A 5879-nucleotide genomic window follows, 5' to 3' on the forward strand; every position below is an offset into this window, starting at 1 on the left:
GCCTCCTGTTTGTGCCCTTGAGTGAGCCCACTCAATATACTGAGCACAAATATCAAGTGCTCAACTCAGGTACTGGTACCTGTATCAGCTGTCAGATGACAGTGGTTATTCCCATTACCTTTATTCTAACACCCATTGCAAACTGATATACACCTTTTAGTCAATGTACAGAAATACTGTAGTAAACGAGGGGCTGGGGAGATTTCTTACCCTGTTTTTTAAAAATGTTTAAAACTCCCGTCTTCACAGGCAAATTCAGAACTGCCTTTTATCAGGCTGCCATGTAATCTGTTGATATATTCTAACTGAGACCTGCAAGGGCCCTTCTCACACCTCGGGACATCAGGGTGATGTTGTGTCTGCCACCAGCTGCAGCCACAGGGCGGGAGCATGGGTGACTGATGTGGGGGGTTATCTTCCCGATGCCTGGTGAAGGTGTCATGAAAGCCAGATGCTGCTGGCCTCCCATTGGGACTGTCCCCGGCATGCTTGGAGCCTTCCTCTCACGGTCCCCATTGAAACCCTCCTGTTCCAGGGCTCAGTTCCTCCTGCTCCTGCTCAGTGCTTTCCGAGCATGCCTGATAAATCAAGCTGATTGTTGTCAGCTCCAAGAGGCCAAGGGCCAAAATGCAGGTCCCCACTCTTCCATTTATGATCCGGGATCCCTGGGCAATTATCTTCCTCTCACCTGGCTTCTGTATTCCTATCTGTAAAATGGGAGAGGTTGCAGCATGGATGTGGGCTTGGGAAACGTACAGTGCTGCATAAATGATTGTGGAGATACTCAGGAGTGTGGTGTCCTCCTTCATTAGGCCCCAATAACACTGCATATGAATAGGTTGGGCCTCACTGGACTTCAGAGGTGGGAATTCTAGCAACATGACAGGTCAGTGTGAAGCACACTTGATGAACACCAATCTGCCCACTGAATACCCACTGTGCTTCTGCTATTAATGGTCCAGCTGTCCTTCTGATACTGATAGCCCCTTAGACTCAGTGTTTGGCCTGACCCACCCTAGGATCTGCCCAAAATTCTCCGTTTTTTTGTTTGTTTTTAATTGGTATCAAAATAGGAAGCTTCTTTGGAATTTTCTTCCTTTTTCATGTAAAGATTGCCTGGTCTGGGCACTAGATGCCTCTAAAGCAGCCAACATTGGGGGTCAGCTCAGCCCTCCTCCTACACAAGGGGTTGCGTTTCACTTATGCTCCCGTGCGGGTCCCCTCGCTTGCCCACCTGGTCAGAGTCACCTGTGCAGGGCTCTGCACTGGCCCAGAATCTTCTGCGGAGAGGTCTTTATCCTCCGTGCTGACAAGCAGCCCCAACTCTCTCAAGCCAATAAAAGCATTTCTATCGGCCCCCAAGAGATAATGTCCAAGTCCAATGTGGCTCCAGACTGAATCGAGCAATTAAATCCATGTCTGCCCCTGCCCAAAACTTCAAAAATGTTAACATCTTGCACGACGTGTCAAAGAGAGTTATTTATGAAACTATTTGCTTGTCAACCCCAGGAGGACATTCTGTACTTTTTTGCTGGAATACTGTATATTTATGAACCATGGCTCAAAAGCCAACTTTGGCAGGAATATTTATCAGAAAAACATCCTATCTGCCCCCTCGCAAAGCACATCCTGCATTCAGGCACCAGTGTGGCGGCTGGGCAGGGACCTGGTAGAGAGTTAGTCCGTGGCTCATCACTGCCGGGAATGAATTCCAGATGTGTGCTTCTTCAGGGGAAGTATTTCAATTTCAGATAAGAGGCTGACTTTCTCTCCCTCCCTCCCTCTCTCTCTCTTTCTCCCTCTCTTCCTCTCTCCCTCTCTCCCTCCCACTCCCCATTCCCAATCTTAAATAATTAAGCCTTGAACATTAAGAACATGCAGTCTATTTCTTGCCTCTGCACTTGAAGCTCTAACACCCCTTCCCCGACCTTGTAAAGTCTCCTGGTTTGAAAGCTAGCTTCTGATCTTCCAGTTTTAGGATCCGATTATCTGTCCCTTGTGACACACAGAGAGCCACTTGAAGAACAAGGGAGGTCGGTGTGATGTGGGATAGACTCTAATCAGGGACAGTAAAATACCCACAAGGGACTGGTGACACCAGCCTTCCCCAGGGGCAGTAGTCTCAAGCATATCCCCATGTCAGCTTCATCAAGCAATAGAATCTTCTGCCGATAGGGATGCTGAGTCCATCCATCAGCACAGTGGTTGTCTTGCTCTCTCTTGAGCTTGGGCAGTGACCTTGTTTATTTTTCCGCTCTTCAGGAATGTAGACCCAAGGGGAGAGTGGTGTGTGTGTGTGTGTGTGTGTGTGTGTGTGTGTGTGTGTGTGTGTATCTTATTCAGGGACAGATAAAGGAATATGTATCTAGGGACCAACAGAGACCCAGAGGAACAGCGAAGAGATCTGCAGACTCAGAGGTGACATGTGTAATTAATCATCACACAGTCTCAGCAATGTTTTCCCATAAAACCAGAATGCTTATATTTTTATAAAATTATCTTTATTGTTGAAAATATTATAGATGCCCTCCCTTTATAGATGTGCCCATGGGTTGTGCATATATGCATATAAGTTCTTTGGTTAATCTCTTGCCACCCACCCACCCATCTCCGCCTTCCTTCTGAGATTCCACAATCTGTTCCATGCTTCTATGTCTCTGGATCTATTTTGTTCATCAGTTTGTTTTGTTCTTTAGATTCCACATATGAGTGAGATCATGTGATACTTATCTTTCTCTGACTGGCTTATTTTGCTTAGCATAATACTCTCCAGGTCCCTCCTACTATCTCAAAGGGTAAGAGATCCTTCTTTTTTACAGCTGCATAGTATTCCATAGTGTAAATGTACCACAGCTTTTTTACCCACTCACCTACTAATGTATATCTGGCCTCTTTCCAGGTCTTGGCTATTGTAAATTGTACTGCTATGAACAAAGTGGTACATATATTTCGAATTGATGTTTTGGGTTTCTTAGGATATATTCCTAGAAGTGGTGTCACCTTAATTTTTTGAGGAAACGCCATACTGTTTTCCATAGTGGCTGCAACAGTCTGTGTGAAATGCCTATGTTTTTATCCTTAAAAGCCTCTAAGCCTTGATTAAGAACTTATTCTGAAAAGTCTTGATCTGTAATGACGTATCTGGTAGATATTCTTGGAGATGAAGTGAAATCCTTTAGCTAGTCTCCTTATCATGCCACATAATAGTAATACTAAATTATTGTCATCATTTCCATTTATCAAATACATGGCATTTAGCACACTATATTTCCAATTCTCATAAACTCTAAAGATTTCATCATCCCTAGTTTACAGGTTAAAAAAATGCTGAGGCACAGAAAGCCAACAGCCACATGGCTGATTATAAGTGGAACTTGGACTTGAACCAAGAATGCCCTGGCCCTATGATGGGGGGCAAAAGAGATAAGAAGTAGAAGGAAAGAGAGAAAAGGGAACATTAAAGCATAAAACAAAACCATCACCTCTTGGGAGTGTGCTGCCCTCCCAGATGCATTTGACCTCCTTGAGAAGTGCACGCTGCCTGGAGGACACGCCCCCTGTGTGGAGGCCCCAGTGTGTAAATGCAAGGGTGCTCGGGGGTGGAAGGTCTCCGTAGGAGAGGACTCGTGTCATCCTTGGGCATTTGGCAATGGAAACACAGAGCAGATCCAGCATGAGGTTTCTCAGGGTCAAGTCAGGAATCTGAAACCACTGAGAGCTTCTGGGGCTGATCACTGGGACTCAAACTTCCCCAATGTCTCTCTGCCAAGGTCAGGGCACAGAACTAAGCTGTGTCTCTACTCATTCCTCTCCTGCCCAGCCTTGGCCTACCCCACCATGGTTGGCACCTTGCCAAAGGGTGCAGTGCCTTCTGGGAGAGCCAGGTCCTGGGGCCTTGGGTCACAGTCGAAGCTGGGGAGGCTGTGGAAAGGCCCCCAGGATGTGAGGGCAACCCAGGCTCTAACTGCCAGGCCTAACAGGAAGGGAGGCCTGCTTGAGGAAAGACCTCAGGCAGCCTCCAGACCTTGGTGGGGAGGGAATTTCCTGGAGGCTTCATCCAAATGTGGCTTGTGTCATGGAATCACCAACATGAATTTCTGAGTCTCCATATCCTTGTGAGTTTGAGCAGATAGGGTGTGATTGTATCACAAAAGCCCCGCTTATTGAACCCCAGGCTGGTCCTCACCCTTAATATGAGGATGTGTGTACTTAAATATATCTTTTGACACCTGAGATATATTTAATAAAGTTAGTAATCTAATAAAGGTAGTAGAAAATGTATTTGAACTCTTAATTCAGTCTCCTTCACTTCTTAAATACATGACTTAGGTTGAGTTATTTAATCTCCGTTTCTTAGTCCTTAAACTGGAAATAATGAAATCCTTCCTCCATAGAGTTGTTGTGAGAATAAACTAGCACATGAATATAAACAAATTTGGCTCCTGGCACATAAGTGCTCAGTCACTGTGAGCTTTTTATTGTTGTTATTATCAATTTAACTTCCTTGAGATGAAATAAAACCATGAGAATGTGTTCGGGACACTGTATATTCATGTGAGGAATTATGAGTCCCTGTATACAGATGGGTGAATTATGTTCAGAAATGTTATCATATTTGGCCAAGCTGCATAGCCAGGCATCACTGGTTTGGGAAATGAACTTACATTGGAGATTATAAGAAAATTGCTCCCAGGCTGACCTTATAAAAGGAAAGTTTATTTGCTGCGGAGGCAGGTGGGCAGGTAGGAGAGCTCAGGACACGAGGGATACACTAGATTGGGCTGAATGATGGCAGTATTGGTGCTGTTAGACTTTCCCAGGAGGATGAGACCTTCAGAAGTACCTTTGCCAGGAACCCAATGACCCACTCTTGCTCAAGGCCATTGTCTAAGAGAGGAAGGACTGCCAGAAGCTGGGAGGGATGAGTTTTCCAGATTTGGACTGCATCCCAGCCATTGGGAATGAATAGGTGGAGCAATTGCATTGAAGGTAGAGAATCCTAAATTCAAATCCTCTCTTAGACACTTTCTCAATGACCTTGGGCAACTTACTTGACTTCTTTGAACCTTAGTTTCCCCAGGCTCTAAGGTGTGGATAATAAATGCCTATATTTGGGGTTTGTTGTCAGAATTAATAGAAGTAGGCAGTAGGTGCTAAACTTATGAAATGCATTACTTCTCCTTCCTGCTCACATCAGTGAAATGGATTATTAGGCAAATCCTGGGTAAGAGAGAGATAGTCCTCTGCCTTTATTAATGCCCTGAAGGCTGAGTACTAGATAATTAGAGACGCAGGGTCAACTTTCAAATAAGATAGCAGAGTGAACTGAGGCAAGAAACCCTGCCCACTCAATGTTAGAAATATCAGACTAAGTATTATTCTTAATGTTTAACAAAATATATTGGCTGAAAATTAATAAAGAAAATCTTCAGGTGCAGGAAATGAAGAGAGAAGACAAAACTCTTTAGATGTCTCTTATCTCAGGAGATGCCGAGAGTCCTAGGTGTAGATTGGCCTGAGGAGCTCACAGCTCCCCGGAGCAATGGCCTTAGAACTGCATAAAATCTTCCACCAGCAAGAGTCACTGTGTCTGATGTGCTCCTCTTACAGAAACAGAAAAGTAGACTTGGACACTATGGAAAGATGAATCCTGGACATACCCAGAAATTTCCAATACCCAGAACCCCCCACTCTGCTGCTTTCATTTATTCCAGGTTTTATCATGTGTATCAGGAAATGATTGTGCTGACTTTTCCTTTTATCCATAATCACTCCGAGTGTTTCACCACTCTTCTGAGACCCTCCCCAGGAAATAAGGAAATACTCTGATGATGCCTTTAGGGGATCGAGAGCTTTATTCCAATGCACCGCTAAAGACT

This window comes from Myotis daubentonii, chromosome 5 (genome assembly GCF_963259705.1).
Source record: "Myotis daubentonii chromosome 5, mMyoDau2.1, whole genome shotgun sequence".
Taxonomy (NCBI): Eukaryota; Metazoa; Chordata; class Mammalia; order Chiroptera; family Vespertilionidae; genus Myotis; species Myotis daubentonii.